Source organism: Spermophilus citellus, assembly GCF_964194105.1.
Source record: "Spermophilus citellus genome assembly, chromosome: 9".
NCBI classification, from domain to species: domain Eukaryota; kingdom Metazoa; phylum Chordata; class Mammalia; order Rodentia; family Sciuridae; genus Spermophilus; species Spermophilus citellus.
In genome coordinates this window covers 91,366,873-91,385,916 of record NC_138191.1, presented here as the reverse complement: position 1 = coordinate 91,385,916, position 19,044 = coordinate 91,366,873, and positions in this window count along the sequence as shown.

The following is a 19,044-nucleotide window of genomic DNA, read 5'->3' as shown; positions in this document are numbered from 1 at the left end:
AAGCTTGAGTAAATGTTGGCTTCCCAGGAGACTGAGGAGCTGTATTTTAAAGGTATCTTTGAGTTTGCGGAAGGAACACATGGGAGAAGTGGCTGCAGGCTGAGGAAATGCACATACACTGGGAAAGTAGTTACTGGTGGGAGTGGGGAGTGGTGCAGAAGCTCAGTCCTGCTCCTGTGGATTAAGGAGAGAGGTAGGTAGAAATTAAGCAATGAAGGGCCTGGTAGGCTAAGGTAAGAACTTTGAACTTTCTTCTGAAAGCTATGAGCAGCCACGATCATTGGCAAGATGGAATCTTAGTGGTCAAAAGGAATTTTTTCTTGCATGACTGGTGATTTTAAATTTGGCTGAAGAGCAATCTTAATGCTATCTTAATGCTAACTTAATGCTAGCTATTGATAACTAGTTATTGATAACTAGTTATTGATAACTACTGAATAACTACTTAATCTTAATGCTAACTACCTTTAGTTATGAGAGATAGTTATTAATAATTTCTTTTAAGTCAGATGAGGGAGGAATTTTCCTCCTTGGTGCCTTATGGGACCAGCCAGTCTGCAGGATTGTTCTCATCAATGTAGAGAAAAGAAATGATTCAAAGAAAGAAGTGACTTCACCAAAGACATACAGACCTGGGAATCTGACCTCATTCGGAGCACACTATAATGTGGTGAAAGGACAGAGCTTCAGTCCCTTCATTATAAAATAAAGATAATAATTAACTGCTTAAAAATACAGGCTTGAGGTGAAAAGAATGGGAAATGCCTCCAGTTTACTAATGGCTTCCGAGTGAGAGGGCTTAGTCAGTGTTTGATACTGAAACGCAAGGACTCAGTTTTCTGGTTTGGATTGTTTTCCAGAAGTCTGTTTGGGTGGGTAGCATTCACATTAAGGGCCTCTGCTTGTCCTTGCTTTGAGTCTGCAGTATCCAAGCTCCTGGATCCAATCTCCAGTGGTATCTAAGTGGAGTTGGGGTCATTTGGGTCTGTAGAGAGTCTGAAAAGTCTCAGGGTAGCAGACCCTGTGAGTGACTGAAGTGACAGCAAGTGTCAGAAACACGTGTTTCTCATTGAAAACTCTGGGCAACAACATTTCAAAGCTTGATACACCCAGGATCTGCCAGTACATCTGCAGATGGAGGCCTGAAATCATCCGGAACATGAACACTACTCATTAGGGATGGAAGCTCTTCGAGAGAGCGCTGGGGCCAGAGGGAAGGAGGCTTGAGCTTAAACAAGGAGAGGAGGCAGAGGCATATAGTTGAAACCCGTTTTCCTTAAAATCAACCCACTCAAATGAAGTCATTATAAAGCTAACCAAGGATAACAGCTCTATCAATCAAATCTTTTGCCTTTACAGTTGAGTGAAAGTTTTTTTTTTTTTCCCTTCCTTTTATGACCCAAACTGAGAGAGTAGTTTAATTTCCGAGTTAGAGGCAAAGGAGTCTTTTTCTTGACCCCTTGTTCTTTATCTCCATTGAAGAGCTCACTCCATGTTAATGTTAGCTTTATTATTCAAATTACTAGTATTGAAAACTGTCCAAGGGTGGGGAGATATGATGAAAAAGGATCAGGCTTTCTATTTGAGGAACTAATCAGGTTTTAGGAAGGGACACCAGTGCACTGTAGGGTTTCCAAGCAGGGGGCTCCAATGATCTGTTCTCCCCCCTGGTTAAGGAAGTCTGTGTTTATCAGGGAATGAGTTTCCTGGGCTTTGGAGGGAGGTTCAGAGAAGGAGGTAGCAGCAGGAGGGATACCAGGCCCATTTTAAGAGTATTTTCTTTTGAAAAATTGAAATATTATCCTAATACCTGCATGTATTCACTCTTTAGTCTCATTCTAGCAGGAAATGAAGTTATTGTGGACGAGGTCTGCCTCAAAGAGCATACCTGGCAAGACAGGTTGATTATGGCAAATGGATACCATGCGGCCTATTGCATTTCACAAAGCCCAAAGTACCCAATAATTACTCATGAGACCAAGTCAGGTTCAGTCACGTGTTAGGATCCTCCCTATAATGATTAGAAAACCCAACAGGGGCATGCAAGTTTTTTTTGTTTTTTGGTTTTTTTAGCTAATAATTACTATGAGTATTCACAAAGTAAAAAATGCAGGTGAATTGAACTTTCTAAAGTAATACTACATCTCCAGGACATGGGAGGATCTAAGGGACCATTTAGTCTAGGGTTGTCATGTTATACCTGAAGAATGGGAGCCTAAATGTTGTGTGAGAGCTGCTGAAAGTCAGGAGAGTGTTAGGTTCAGTGACAACCTGAGAATTCACTTCTTTTAAAGTGCAGGTGTTGCTTCCTTTACATATTGCATCCTTAAGGAATTTCTGAACTGTGCTAGCTTCATTAATAAGAGTGAGTTTGAGGGCTGGTGATAGAGTAAGAATCTAATATTTGTCGTGGAGTTAGTGAATACTTGAGTGGTGCCTGAAGGCTCTTAAATTGATTATCTCATTTAATCCACAATAATCCTGTAAAGTCAGTATCATGCTCACCCTGCAGGTGGAGAAACTGAGGATCAGAGAATTTAGCCTGGTTAAAGTATCAAGGATAATACAATGGAACTGGAATAAGCTTCAAGGTCAATTAAGTCCCCACTTGCCACAGACTACTACTTAACACCTAGGAAGCATAAATTTATGAAATCACATGCTCTTTTATGTTGGAATTAAAATTAAAGGTAACCAACTTATACCTTTGATTCAGTGCAAGATTTTTCTTTAGAGAATTCCTGATAAATGTTCACCAGTTTCAACTTGAATAACTCAGAATGCATTCCTTCACAAGATATTTAACACTTGTAGGTATTAAATATTTCATATATATATGCATAAAATATTTTCCATATTTGGTTTCTTAGTTTGTCCTTATAATTTGTGTTTCCTAGATCTTTCCATTCTGCATGCCATACTCAATCATTCATTTATTAATCCAAAAATTTACTGAGTATCTACTACATGTGAGGCAATATACTTTATTCAGAGAGTACAATGTTAAATAAAGCAAATGCAGTATTGTCTTCATAGAGTTTGCATTATTTAAGCAAGGATTTGGGTATAATTCATATTTGAGTAACTGGAAGAGGGAACATTAAGAACAGAGAATACAGAATTTTAAAAAGTAGCTTGGGCTCTAAAATGTGGTTTGCTCAACCTTATAATAAAATGTTTATGGAGAAGGCCATTGACATGCTTTTGAGGATCACTTAGAAAATGAAATATGGAGAGAAATTTTCCTCTGAGAAAGCAATGAAACAATTTGCTTGCAGCATCTAAATGGCTCCACAGAGAATTATCTGAGTTATGGCTGATGACATAAAGGAATCCCGAGCAAACGGGGCTGGGTGTTCTGCAGCAGGCAAACTGTGTGGGAGATGGGATTTTCCATTGTGCAAATGTTGGCTCCTGGGCCGATGGGAACAGGTCAATGATCTGAAGTAGCAGATTCGTAGGTTTGTTGTTAGGGAACTCATCGTTCCTAACAGGTAGGAAGCAGGCCTGGGGAAGACTGGAAGAGAGGTTTCTGGGGACACACCTTGACCATGGCAAGACTGAACCATCACCAAGCACCAACTGTACTCCAGGCCTTTTCCCTACGTATCTAAGACAATCCTCCCAACAGTGTCCTGAGGAAATACCCATTTTGTATTGTTGGTGAAGTACCAAAGCTCTTGTGGTTATCTTCTATTGAGTGTCAAAGTTCATAGCTGTTATGGTTTGAATATGAGATGTTCCCTAAAAGCTTGTATGTGAGACAATGCAAAGATTTTCAGAGGTGAAATGATTAGGTTATGAGAAGTGTCAGAATCCATGGCTTAATCCACTGACATGGATCAACTGGCTGGTAACCATATGCAGGTAGTGTGTAGCTGGAGAATATGGGTTACTGCTAGTGCGCCTATTTTGTCCCCAGTAAGCAGAGTTCTTTCTCTCTTTGCTTCCTGATACCATGTCCTGAGCTGCTTTCCTCCACCATGTCCTTCTACCATGATGTTCTGCCGCACCTCAGGCCCACAGCAACAGAGTCAGCCATCTATGGACTGAGGCCTCTGAAACTGTGAGCATCAAATAAACTTTTCCTACTCTAAAATTGTTCTTGTCAGATCTTTTGATCACAGAGGAGTGGAATTCCCACCTATGGGCATATTACTCCCAGTTACTTGGACTGGATTATACCCTGCTATTTTCTTCACATTTCTCTACAGGTGACTGACAGATTTCTTGAAACTCTGAAGTATGATTCCAGAGGAGCCAGGTTGAAGTTGAAAAGCTTAAGCTTCAGAGCTCTTCATTTGCATGGTACCCATTCAAGGTCTAGGGAGGGACCTTAGTAATCAGATCTAAAATTTCTGTAAACTTTGTGACAGCCAAATATTTGTAAGGCTTTTTTCCTAAAGAAAACCTCTAAAATTGTAAAAGTTTTTTTTTACACCCCATAAAACCTGTGCTAAAGTCATATTTGGAAAACAGTACTTCTTTCAACAACAATGTTTTAAGTGCCTAACTTGTGCCAGGCATCATTCTAGGTGCTTGGAATACAGCAACAAATAACGCAGAATGGAGAGCCCTGTCCATGTGGAGTTAATCACCTTTAGACAATGTATATTGACAGGGTCCTGGTAGGAGAAGCATGTCAAACTTAATCTGGATCATATAGAGAAAGGTTAATAAAGAGACTATTTTCAAGGGTGTGGTTGGATATAAATAAATTGCAAAGAATAGTGCAGTATTATCAGGAGGAAGGTAGCTTGGTAGGCTAGTGGAGGGAGCACTTACTAACACCCAGAGTGTGAAAAGAGACCTGCCTGATAGGGGGTGAGGCCTTTGGTTGATAGCAACCAGCCAAACCCCAACCTTATGGTGAGAAAGCAAGGCAATAAGCCTCCCCCTCACTCTGCTCTTGCTTTCTGAATTCCTGCTGGCATTCCTTACTGGCCAAACCCATTTGGAAATTAGAGAACAGTCAGTCCATTAATAGAATTCCTATAGGTCAGCTTCCTGAATCACATGATGCAAAAAGGTGGAGAGTGGATCTGGAGGAGAAATGGAGGGCATCCAGCAAATCACTATTTCGTTCAACCCTTTGAACTCCAGTGAGCATGCGGTCTGGGGAAGAGTATTGCATAAAGTAGAATGCAATTTTGGTATTGCTATCGCTGCGGCATAACAACAATAATAGTGACAGCAGCAGTAGAAGAAGAAAATCCCTACTGAAAACAGTCTGCTGTAGACAGGAGCTGAGGATTAGCAGCATCTGATATCACATAAGTTTTTCTCCTTCCAACTATATTCTAAAGGGCTCTAGAAGTTGACCTTTTGCCAACTTGGAAACATTTTGACCCAATATATGAAGAGTTAAGCTGCCTGGAAGATTCTTTCATACTTTTCAATGTTTTATATATTAGGGCATGTAAAAAAGAGAGAGAAAAAGGGAAACCATTGGGCAACCATATATATGAAGAATTCACATTCTACCAGCCATACTGAGGATAATAAAAGGCTGAGAAGCACTAATTACTGAATTAAAATGTATACTCATTGGCAAAATGCCTTAGTAATGCCTTGATTCTCTCTCAAATTGAACACTTGCTAAAGGTCCATTGGACCTGGGAGGCAGAGTATTAAAGGCACAGGCATTGAATATCTCTCACTTCTTCTTAAAATAATCTTAAGCAGAAAGGCTATTCCCAAAGAGGAGCAACAGAGAATGACCCATTTATGGGAATGAAGTGATTTGTCTACCCAAGAGATGTGTTTCTAATCACTCAGGACACTGAGGAGGGAAATGCAAATGAGTTCTTCAAGAGTTCCTTCAATATACCAAAGCAAACTTAGAATAAGCTCACAAATTTCAAGAAAGTTGGCAATTACTTTCCACACTCATCAAACATACTTCTGTTCAGAAAATCTAGTCTTTGATGGAGTAAATAAGATGACTCAAGGAAATCTAAACTTCAAATTGCTCTTTGACTTGAAGGACATTTATGTTGTAAATCGAGCTTATCAATTCTTCATTGAGCCCCCTCTTGTGACAGATGAGAAAACCGTGACCTTGAAAAGGAAAGTGACTTTTTTGAGGTTACTCCATGAGTCTGCAGCAGAACTGTGAGGAGTACCCTTTTGTGTCCTCCCTACAGCATCCTGCTCCATGGAGTTACATTATACTGGTTCTCAAAGACACAGATGAGGAACCCAGCAGCCTGAGTGTCCTTGAAGGTTTTTCACTTCAGAGGAGAAAGAACGTTGATCACTTCTTCCATAGAAGAGAGAAGAGAAATCTAGTGTTAAAAAAATTCAATTGGAGGAAAAGTGTGGGTGAAAGGAACACTGCTAAAATATTTTTGTCTGTCTACTCTAAAAAAGAGAAAGTTCAACCTATGAAATTTTCTTTGGCATCCCCTGATAGGTTGTTAGCTTCATAGGACATAGAAATATACAATGCTTACTTCTGGGACTATCTCCAATTTGGGTGAATGCTCTTACTTCAAAGATGATGAGAAATTTAATCAGCACATCATAACATTACAACACTGGGTTAAATGAGAAATAAATAAAAAGAATCTGATAATTGCTAGACAATTTCAAGGGCAATTCAATGAACTTAAACAACTGATCCTTCAGTCTTTTTCCTGAGCAGGCATGGACAATTTGAGATGTCTATATTCAGACTCCCCCCATTTCTCAAGAATCTAGGTACATTTAGCTTTATGTACAATAAGAAAATTCAGCTGTGTACCACCTTGAACTAACAGCTTTAAATGTAGATGGGATTGGTCTCACTGAGGGGCCTGAACTGTGATCCTGTCCATCTTGCTTATCAAGAAGCCCTTGACTCCACCAGCTATTATGTGCCTAGCATCACTTCCCACCTAAGGCACCAATATTACAGAATTCCTGTCTGAAGTCACTACAGATGAGAAACTCTATTTCTTTCATTGATAACTAAAATCTTGCTTCTCTTCAATCTTTATTGTTGTTATTGACTCTTTTCCATTCCCATGGAGTTCTCTAAGAATTTCCCTGACCACTGACTCTTCCAAAAATCAACTTTAATACTTTATGTTCAACTTATATCAAACATAGTGAATCCTGATATAAGAGTATCCTTTCGTTATTTTGAACTCAGACTATTACTGGCTCATTTCCAGTTCTTTCCCATGATGTTGAACACCCCTGCTCAGTATGTCAAGAGGTTTGAAAGTTCAGGTATACCTTTCCATGGCTATTAACTATGAACTGTGTTATGGTTTAGATATGAGGAGTCCCCCAAAATCTCATATCTGAGACAATGAGAGAGGGTTTAGAGGTGAAGTGATTGGATTATTGCTGTCCAATGATAGTGGAAGAAAAAAATTGTTTTTAGGGTAGAATTATATAAAATGTGTTGTTTTACTTTTTGATTTCTAAAATAATCATGGATCTCTGAACATATTTTCATGATAATCAGAAGAAAATTTCAAAGATAGCCTTAACCCATCTCAAATTGTCCAGCATTAATCGTGATGGGGATTATCTGAGTGGTAACCGAAGGCAGGTAGGTTGTGGCAGGAGGGGTGGGGCATTGGGGGAGTGCCTTTGGGGTATATATGTTGTATTTGGTGAATGGAATAATGGAATATCTCTCTCTCTCTCTCTCTCTCTCTCTCTCTCTCTCTCTCTCTTTCCTGGTGCCATTTTCCCAGCTGCCTTCCTCCTTCATATTATTCTGCCATGTTATTCTGCCTCACCTCACATCCCATTGAAATGGAGCCAGCTGTCTATGGACTGAGACCTCTGAAACTATGAACCACCACCTCCCAAATTTTTTGTCCTTAAAATTATTCTTGTCAGTTTTTTATTTTTATTTTTTTGTCACAGCAGCAAACAAAACAAAACAAAACAAACAGAAAACCAAACCAAACAAACAAAATTGACTAGTACATACTGAAACATATTAAGTAAGACAGTAGCAAGAAAAAAATGCTATCAACAGGAAAATTTCTCACATGGTAGGGAAAAAAAATGAATCCAGTGTGAGCCATTTGTCAAATGAGCCTACAAAAATGTAAGCTGGTATTTGTCTTTTTCACACATTTAAAAGAGAAACAAATCACTTTTGGAAATCTATGAACATTGACATGATACAACATTATGGATCCTTCAAGGTACTCTAAATTAAATCCATCTATGTCCCAATTTATTTACTAAACTAATGGTTTGTAGGCCTATCCTTTATCTATGAATTCATGCAATTTTCACTGTTTGTATTTACTGCACTGAAGAAGAGCTATGAGGAAAATTGGGAAGACCTATGCGAATACCACTCAATAAATATAATGTATATTGATGTAGTATCAAGACTTCAAATGGGTAAAGCAAGAGAAAATAGAAATGAGTGTTCCAGGCCCTTTGAATGGACTGACTTTCTTGTTATCTAATTCAACAAACAGTAATCAAATGCTTACCAAGTTTGTTGTACTATATGCATTGATCATTAAAATATGTGGCCCAAGTTCCTCTAGAATATATAATCCCATGGCTTTTATATACAGAAGCACATAGGGGATTATAGGCTTTTTCAATTAATACTTTAAAGTAAAAATGTAATTATTTTAGTAAGGCCCAAAGACCACACCAGTGTGGACACTCCCTGCAGTATTCCTCTGCCTCTGCCTTACATCAGATGCTGCTGTGTGTTTAAAGCAGTGAGCTGTTCATTATCAATACAACAAGTACCTGAGATCAACAACTTCAAGAGGAAAAAAAAAGATGGTTTTGGCTCATGGTTTCAGAGGTTTCAGTCCATGAATAGATGCCCATTGCTTTTCAGCCTCTGGTAAGCAGAGGTGTGTGATGGCAATTGTGGGCAACACAAAGTCACTCTCTTCATGGCAGGAAAGTGAAAGAGGAGAAGAGGGAAAGACGAGGTCTCACACTTTCCTTCAAGGGCATGCCCCTGACCACCTGATAACCTATCACTGGCTCTACCTCTTGAAGGTTCCATAGTCTCCCAATAATGCCATTTCAGGGAACAAGTTTTTTAGCACATGGATTTTTTCAGGGATATTAAAAATCCAAACTATAGTAAAATGTAAAACAGACAAAAATTATTTAAATGAATTGTATTTTAAAATTTTTGTGTATTTATTTTCATGCCATTGCTGTCCAATGGTAGTGGAAGAAAAAATTTGTTTTTAGGGTAGGTAGAATTATATAAAATGTGTTGTGACTTTTACTTCTTGATTTTAAAAATAATAATGGATCTCTGAACATATTTTCATGATAATCAGAAGAAAATTTCCAAGAGTTCTCAGGATTCCAGTCTCATTGGCTCTTTCTTCTCCATTCTTCTCCAAAGAACATGAATTACCTTCCATACCTGAGGTAAGAGTCAGTTGTTACGCGTCTGTTTTATATCATGGTCTCTTCCTGTTTTATATCGTGTCCAGACATTTGGTCCCTTTTAAGGTTAGGCAGTTTTGCAGGGAGGGTGCTGTGGCTTGTGCCTCTGCAGGAGTTCCTCAATTGCAATAGAACAAGCCAAGAGCATTTTCCTTTTGTGGGTTTTTGTGATGAAAAGCATGCCCAGGAACTGATTCTAAGGGTAACTGAGCTACCAAGGAGGCACCTGTACAGTCTGTGTGAATCTTCTATGCCAAAGTCAGGACCTCCTCAAAAAAAGTAGAATCATGAGACCTGGCATGGTAAGAGTTAGTAAACAAATCTGAGAATCTTGAATCCTCAAATTCTTGTGGAGTCCTCTAGCCTATATAATCAGCACCTTTAATCTCCCCAGAGAACAACCTCACCTTCCCTCGAGTCCATGTAATCATTTTACCTAGATGAGGAACTTCATGATATCACTTTTTATTTAAAGACTCACCCTTACTATTCTTCATTAGCTCATGGCTGATAATCACAGCCAGATTTCAGTTAAACTCTGAAATTTATAAGCCTGGCTCTGAAAAGAAAAATCCTTAATCCAAAGGAATTGCAGGATTTGTGAATCAGCATGAACAGGAGGATAATTGTTAGAATGTTCTCCATGTCTCATATTTAATGCCACCAGAGGAAAACCAATGCAGGGGGCGGTCTGACCTGGGCTTAGGATGACTGTTATATTCTTTTCTTGGAACCAGTGCTTGAGTGGTTACTAGATGGAGACATGGAGACAGGTATGTAGGTTGCATATGTCTTGACCACAGAAGCTCTCCTGCACCAAGACCATTCTAGCCCTGTCACTGCAAATGGAAATTCTTTAGCAGTGAAGACCGAGGAATAATAACTCAGAGAGTCTAGGAAGCCACTTGGTGGTGGGTCACATGACATCAAAACTCTTTCACCTTGGAAAGGAAGTCATTTGTCTTTACTGGAATTGACGTACACTCCAGACAGAAGTTCTGCCTTCCCCAGAACTGCCATCTGAAAGCTTACAGAAAGTCCTATTCATTGGTGTGATTCCCACATGGCTTTGCTTCTGATTATAGAACCTCTTTTCAGCAAAGAAAGTATGACAATACCTCATGATTGTGAGTTTAGCAGTCCTCCTATGTCCCATGTCACCTAGAAACCATCAGCCTGGTAGAACAGTGGGGTGGCCTTTGAAGACTCAGCACGGCTATAGGTGTAGGACAGTGCTTTCTCTGGCAGGACAGTGTTTGTAGACATGACATATACCTTGAACTGATGGTACTTTGTCTTATTTAATTAATGAATATGACTCTGGGAAACTAGGGATGAAAGTGAGAGAGGCCAGTCTGACTCATACCCAGTGATCCATTGGTGGAAACGGCCTTCATTCCCTTAATCTTAGCTTTTTCCGGGTCACAGAACTTAATTCTATAGTGAGAGCAAAACTTTTTCCAGTGGATATAATAGGAGTCCTACCATATCTGCTATCAGCTAATCACTTTGGGCTCATCATAAGTTAGTGGAGGAATAAGCTAGGAGGAGCGTTACTGCGCGGCTGTGGTAGCTTATCCCATCACTTATAAAGAGAAAGGTGACTCCATGCTGGGGAAAATGTGTGGAATCTACAGAAATCTTGGGGGTTTCTCTTCATACTTCCTTGCCTGGTAATGACTATTTATGAGTAACTACAACAAACTTACTGAACAGGGGTAGAGCAATTAAGTGGCCAGACCCCTTAGGGATTAGGGTCTGGGCCACCCCAACAAGACAAACCACCCAGCCCAGCTGACCTGTTAGACGAGGCTGAGGGGATTCTAGAGTGGACAGCTGATGAGGGAGAGGATGATGTCAGCTGTGCTCTCTAGACAAACTGCAGTAATGAACCTGTAGCTTGTTTTATGAGCCCTTGTTTTAGTCTTCCAGATCACAAATGTCTGCCTTCTTAAATATGTATTATTAGACTTGTACTTGTCTTCTCCGAGAAGGAGTTAGAGCATCTTCTTGAAAAAAAAAAAATGAAGTTAACTGTACTCTTGGAGCTTCAGATAATAAGAGAGAACAAATGGATCTGAGTGGTACAAGAAGTTGTTGGCTCCCAAACAGAACCTTTCTTTGGAGCTCAACATTTCTTTGGCTATTTTTCAGTCCCTGTTTGAATTTTCCAATTCCTCTCTGTGGTTTTGTTGCTCTCACTAGATCCTTATAAATGCATCCCAGATGCTTCCAGCCAGCTCGTACTGAGACTTCAAGCAGAGACAGAAGCTAAGTCACTGGTTAGCTCCCTCTGTGAATCAGGACTTTAATTCAACCCATTAACTCATAAATATGTGACCTTGCTCTTAAAGGAGAACCAGAAATAAAATTGTACAACAGGGGGAAAAAATCATAGAATATACTGAATTGACTAGTGGTGGGTGAGTCATTAGATACTTTATTAATCAATTGTTACATGTCAGATGTTGAGTGTATAAGACCACGCAAGGCACAGTTTCCCCATTCAAGAAAGTAAGTCTTGCAGAGGTGATTAAAAAAAAAAAGAAAAAGGAAAAGAAAAAACAACAATATAAACTAAAAAGATTCACAGTCTCTTACAGAGTTGGAAACAAAGTACTCTGGATTTTCAGGAAAGGCTATAGAGGAGAACCATTTGGAAAACTAGCAGCTGTAAACGTTTATTCAATTGTTGACTTGAGAGATGGCAGGGGAATCCTAGGGTGGACAGAAAGTTCTTCCTGGCTAACGTGTTCCATTAGGGCATGGCGTTGTACTTTAGAGTGTTTGTTATAGGATCCTTCTGCTCCCCTAAATAAGAACACCTGTCTTCTGCATGCTCCTGGATGAACAGTTATGGAAATCTGAGGCAGATGTTCTGTCACACCAAGTTGTGTGTCCTGTTGGGTGGGAATGTTGAGCCCACAGCTCTCTGACAGCACTGTCCTTTGTGCCAATGGCAGAGATCTTCATAGCCTCAGCTCTGAATCACAATGAACACCAATGGCTGGTAGTTATTCAGACTATTTCAAGTCTCCGTGTGTGAGTACCAACACAAAGCTTTAATTCTTGCAGTTTAGAGTTTATCTGACATTCAGTAAAAATATAATAATTATAGAAGGAAGTTTGGTAGCAAATATATCTTTCAATAAGGTAAGAAAAACAATTTTGAATGCTGTTTCTAGGTAAATTCTTCTAGTTTCTAATAAATTTGCAAACCTATTTAAAAGTTGTCTTTTGTTGGGTACAGTGGCATACACCTGTAATCCCAGCTATTCTGAAGGCTGAGGCAGGAGGTTCACAAGTTCTGAGGCCAGCCTCAGTAACATAGCGAAACATTACCTCAAAATAAAAACCAAGAAGGTAGAGGTCTGCTCAGTAGCAAAGTGCCCCTGGGTCCAATCCCTAGTACTGAAAACAACAACAACAAAAAAGTCAACTGTTATTTTTCCCTCACCTCCTTCATCATCAAATATATTGGGTAACTAATTGTTACTGGTGTCAGTCGATGCCCAATTCTGCTAGTTCTTGGGGAAAATGGAAGTATCTCATGACACTGGAGGAGAGAGTAATAAGAGTAGGTGTAAGTAGGTGTTCCTGGCTGTTTTAGGAAGTTTGTGGGTTACAGGAAAGTCACCAGGACTTTTGTTTTGCATCATACAGTATACTTTTGCCATATAGTATACTTTTAAACTATACTTTTATAGTATATAGCAAAAGGGAAAATACCTGGGTGAGTTGAATATAATCAACTTAAAATCACTTTAAAAGCAGAGAGTTTTCTCTGCCTTGTATCAGAAGGACATGAAAAAGAATTAAAACATGAACAAAAATTTGATGCACTATTACTGGCTTGAAGCCAGAGGGGAGTATTCGGTAAGGAATATAAATGGCTTCCAGAAGCTGAGAAGCCAGGGCTGACACCCTGAAAAAAATTGGGAACCAGTCCTACAACCATAAGGAATAGAATGTTGCTAATAACAGGGATGATCTTGGGAGGAGTCCCTGAGCTCCAGATGAAAACATGCTGACTGTCACCTTAATTCCAGCCTTAGCAGAGAACCCAGCCAATGTATGAGATAACAAAAGCGTATTGTGTTAAGTTGCTAACTTTGAGGTATTTTATAATATATTAACATTATTAATAGATAAATAATTTAAATGGCAGATTTACAGTCAAATGAGTTCATTGAAAGTTCAATTTTAAACTGTTAAATGACTTAGGCTTCACTTCTCCAAATATTTTTAATCACTCTATAAAAGGGATGGAATCCTATCTACCTGACTCCTAGGATTGTTGCCACAATTAAATGAGAAACAACTTATACAGTGCCCAGAACATGACAAATGTTTTTTTCCTATTCCTCAGTCAAGAGGGATTATGGCAATTTCCTCAGAAAAGATAGAAATAATCTAAAATAGTTGCTATGATTGCAGGTTTGGAATCACAGGCAGCATGATGGAGGTCAGAAGAACAACATTTGGACACACATCAGGGAGGTATATCAGTTCCTGATAGTCTGAAAAAACTAGAACAGAACCCAAGAGGTCTAGGTCACTGTTGGACTCAGTGACACAAAGCCAGTATTCATAAAAGCCCCACATGTTCTGGCCTAGGTGTGTTTGAGAAATGGACAGACTGGCAGCCTGCCTTTAGCTTTGGTTAAGATTTGTGAAACTGTCCTAGTATGTATTCTAAGGTGGAGATGTTGGGCTTGATTCCAAGGCCTGCCGAGGATTCCCAGGGAATCACAGATGGTTCATAGTCCAGTATAGACTAGAGATTGTTAAGAATAATAATTCTTATAATAATCATTGTGCATTTTGTCTCCTCCAGTTGTTTCTTGGGGAAGGAATTATAGCACAGTGGAAAATGGAAGAATTTTTCCATTAGCAATACCTGACTTTCATCACAGCATTGTCCTTGATCATGGGCATTCAGCAAGCCCTCAAGAAGCTACAGATGCAACCAGAAGGAACAAGTGAGGTGTCTAGACGCTGGTTGAGAATTGTTAAGCCCCAAGCCCTCCACTCAACTCAAATGTACCTCAGTTTCCTCGTATGGATATAATAATGTCTCCTGACTCCTTTTCTGTTTGTGAGAATGAAGCACACAGAGTCCTAACATAGATCCTGGACTGTTGTAAACAAGAAATAGAAGCAAGCTATTTTTCTTAGTAGATCTGGTGCCTGGCCTGAAAAAAATCGGTAGCTCTTTTACATTTGTTAAACCCTCTTCCCAAGCTATTACTAGCTTTAGGGAAAAAGCCTACAAACAGAAGAAGGGTAGGCAAAGTCTACATGCCAGTTTGGGGAGGAAGGTAACAGAGAGAGAGAGAAAGAAAGAGAGGAGGGTAAAAGGTGAGAGCCAAAGCCACCATGCAAGAGACATACAAGCAAACTGATGTGAGTAACGCGGATAAACTCCGTTTGAGGAAGTCAGCCCTTAAAAAAACCAAAAAACTCAAAATATGTGTATTTGCTTTCTGGATAACTGGGTAGAAAAGCTGTACAGGTGAGCTTATTGTGCCCCGTAGGAAAAGAAACAAGAGGGGAGAGGACAGATGGTTGAAACCTGGGAAGGCTAAAAAGTTTTTATATTTGGGGGGGGAATAAACATCACAAATATGATCACTCCTCCCCACAAATCTTACAAAGACTTCCACATTTCCTTGCCCTGTGGAAAAAGTCTTCCCCTTCATTTATTTATTCACTCACTCACCAAATATTCATTGAGCACTGGTTTGCCCAGCGATTGGTCCAGGGAGTGGATTGCAGCTATGAACAAGACAGATGGAATCCTCTGCCCTCCAGGAGTGCCTTGTTAGAACTAAGAGGCAGGCAGCAAACAGGCTGCTTCATCAGGTGGTGGGGAAAGTGCTCAGGAGAAAAAAAGAAAAAAACTCCACAGAGAGTTATCAGAAGTATAAGAAAAGAAGATTTTCATCCACTCCTGTCCCCTCAATTTTAAACAGGATTTTCAGGTATGTCTTGCAAAGGAGTGGCCATGGAAGCAAGGACTTGAAGGAGATGGGTGGGGGTGAGCTGGATGCATATCTGGGGTTAGCACATTCTAAGAATATGGGATCTGGCTTAAAAGGCTCGAGTGTCTATTAAATAGTTCCTATGTGGCAGGCAGTGTCATTAGTGCCGAGAACAACTAAGCAGATGGAACAGGTGGGGTCTATCTGTCATCCTTAAAGAGCTGACATTCCAGGAGAGGGGACAGAAATTGAAACAAAAACCACCAACCTCATCAGGAATTGGGATGAATGTGGGAAGGAGGAAGGGGGCCTCTGAGAAGATGAAATTAAAATCAACTCAGCCATCAGGGTGGAGCTGGCAGCCTATATACAGGTGTGGAGCTCTGGGGTACTTGGGGGAAATGTCTGTGGTTCTTACCACCTTTCTCAAGACCTGACAAAAAGATTTGAACAGAGTCTATAAACAGCAAAGAGCTGCTTGGCCAAAAGGTGGAAACAACCCAAAGGTATATCAGCTAGTAAATACACAGAAAAAATACAGTCTATCCAAGCAATGGAATATTATTCAGTCAAAAAAAGAAATAAAGTCCGGATTTATGCTGTGGCACAGATGAAGCTTGAAAACATGAAGTTAAGTGAAAAAAGATGCCAGGTATGAAAGACCATGTATCTCTGCATTCATAGAAAACGTCCCAAATAGGCAAATTCATAGGTAGATTAGTGGCTAGCAGGGTCTGGATGCATGGGAGAAATGGACAGAGGATTTCCATTTGGGATCAAGAAAGAGCTCTGGAACTCAAGTGTGGTGATAGCTGTATAACACTGGGAATGTACTTTTGCCACTGAACTGTATACCGAAAATGATTAAAATCGTAAATTTTATGCTATACATATTTTACCTCCATAAAAATATATTAAAGAAATGATGTCCAAAGCAGGCCTGTATTAACTGGTGGATTCTCCAGCCTACGAGGCTTTTTACAGTTGAAGTCACACACTGCGGCAGCTGTCAGACACAGGAGCAACAGCGGTCCACCTTTCCTGTTGCAAACCACTTCTGATTTCTTTTGCCTTTGAAAGTACAGAAAATGGCTTGGGTCCCCTCTTCTCTCATGAAAAACATATGTACAGACCAGACCGCACCACCCTGGCGCTGCACCATAAATAGCGAAAGCCAGAGGAAATATATCATTTAGCCACAGCTTACTCTTTGCCTCTGCTGTGGGCGCCCAGAAGCCAATCTCTGGCTGCACTGGTTTTGTTCTCATTGAACTAATTCCTTTTATGGAACGTGTGGTTCTAATTCTTAATTTGAAGGTCAACATCTTTCCTGACTGGCATCATAAATGTTTAACAAGTATGACTAAACCATTCCTGGTTTCCCACTTTTAATTTGCAACATGTGTCACAAAGGCAGGTGGGCATGGGATCAAACCCCCAGGCTGAATGCCCCAAAGTGGATGTCATGCTAATGTCACAGCATCAAAGCCCAACACCTTCTTCCAAGGTGCTGGATCAGGGAAGGCAGCAGATGAACCCTTCAGAGACTGGACAGCCGTGTCACTAGGAACCACATTCTAGAGCAACAGTTCTAATTTTTGTGCACCATGGGGCTTTGGAGAAAGCACAGGTTTTGGAGTCAGATAGGTGGTTTTTCTTGTTTTTCTTGCTTTTTGGTACTGGGCCTCATGCATGTTAAATACATGCTCTACCACTGAGTTATACCCCCAGCCCTAGTGTTTTTAAATCCCAATTCATTCACTCACTATCTGTTGGACAATGGGCCAAAAACTAAATCTCACTGAACTATAGTTTTCTCATTCTGAAAATGAGAATGTTGTTGCATTAGTTTGTTTTTGTTTGTGGGGTTGGGGATCCAACCCAGGGCCTCAAGCATGCTAGGCAAGCATTCTACCACTCTCTCTCGTCCCAAATAGTATGTTTTCTATTGCTATAACAAAATACCTAAGGATGGGTAATATAGTTAAAAAGAAAAAGAGTTTTATTTAGCTTATGGTTTCTGAGGTTCAAGGGCATGATGTAGGCATCATTTTGGCTCGCTGAGTTCCTCATGGTGAGTGGAATCACAATGGTAGGAGCTTTGCAGGAAAGAGAGATCACAGGGTGAGACAGGAAGCCAGAGTGCAGAGGGACCAGTCTTTCTCTTTTATTAGCGCTTCTTCTGGAACTAACTGAGGTCCCTTGAGGACTCCTTAATCCCTTCCAAGGAAGATGCCTCTGCTGACCCAATCATCTTACCCTAAGCTCTGCCTCTTAGAGGCTCCAGCACCTCCCCAAAATGCCACACTGAGAACCAAACCTCCAACACATGAACCCTTGGAGGACAAATCACTTCTAAGCCATACAAGTCATTAAAATAAGCAAATAATTATGTATCATTGGCCACTGACCCATCATAAGAATTCAATAAAACAATAAGCATAATAACTCAAGAAAATGCTCAATAAAAGGAAATAAGATCCATAGCAAAATCAGGAATTGCTATTGAAAGAGGAAAATGAGCCAATGTTTGAGGTGGTGATTCAATAATGTGGGGAAGATGAGGAACAGCACTAGCTAAATTCTCTGGGCTCCAAATTGTTTTCACATTGGTCACAGGCTGTGTGGCAACAATTGTAGAGAAAGAGGCCTCCTGACCCAATTTCCTTCTAACCTAAAATACTTCTTTTTGATAAAGTTTTCAAGTGTGTCTAGGAACCATATTTAGGAAGATTCCTCATGGCCTGAAGGCCACCTCCTGACTCTGCAGCCTTTTGACTTTGGGATTTATATATTCTTCCTGTAGGCTGCCATTGCACTTCCTGAGCTCAGGGTCTTAGAGGAATTGACTAATTCCTTTTATGGAACGTGGCTCTAAATTGAGAAAATGATCTGGAAAAATTCTGATTGTTTATTAGTATCCCAAAATTTTTAGAGCTGGGAAATATCATAGCCATCTTTTTGTTCAGTCCTCTGATTTTGATTAGGATTAAAAAAAATTCTTTATTCCTATTATAAAAGCGATGCACACTTATTTTTATAAAAATCAAACAAGAAAAATAAGAGTAATGAAGAAAATTAAAATTACGAAGAATTCTATCAGCAAAACAAGTGTTAGTATTTTTGTGAAGATTCCTTGAAATAACATTTCATGTCTATGAAATAGTCACGTTGAAATAAAAAATAGGACTCGTTGAATAAAATAAGACAAACATTTTGTTTTAAATAGTTTATTAATTGGAGGATAGCCTCCCCCCATCTCAAGCGGAACTTTAGACAGTTCAGAAACTTTCTAATAGAAAGCACCATGAATTTAAAATTTACATTAATGTCCTTCTGTGTCCCCAAACATTGAGCTTGTCTGCTGCAGGGGGAAACTGTGAGCTGTGCAGAGAGTGCCTAGTCCTCATGTTCCCAGGATCTCTTGATCAGGTTCCAGCCCCTCAGAATCTTAATATCCACAGTGGCTCCTGAATGCAGCAGTCGCTGTCCCTCCAGGAAACTCTATTGCTTTGCATTCTCTCACATTTATGCCCTGATCTGATCCATGCGAAACAGTCACACATTTTTGCTTGAACAATTCAAAGAATGCAGGTCAATCTTACTGCAGCAACAGCTCTGCATCCTCTAGATTCCTAGGGAGAAGAAAGACATCAACCTACTAAGTCTT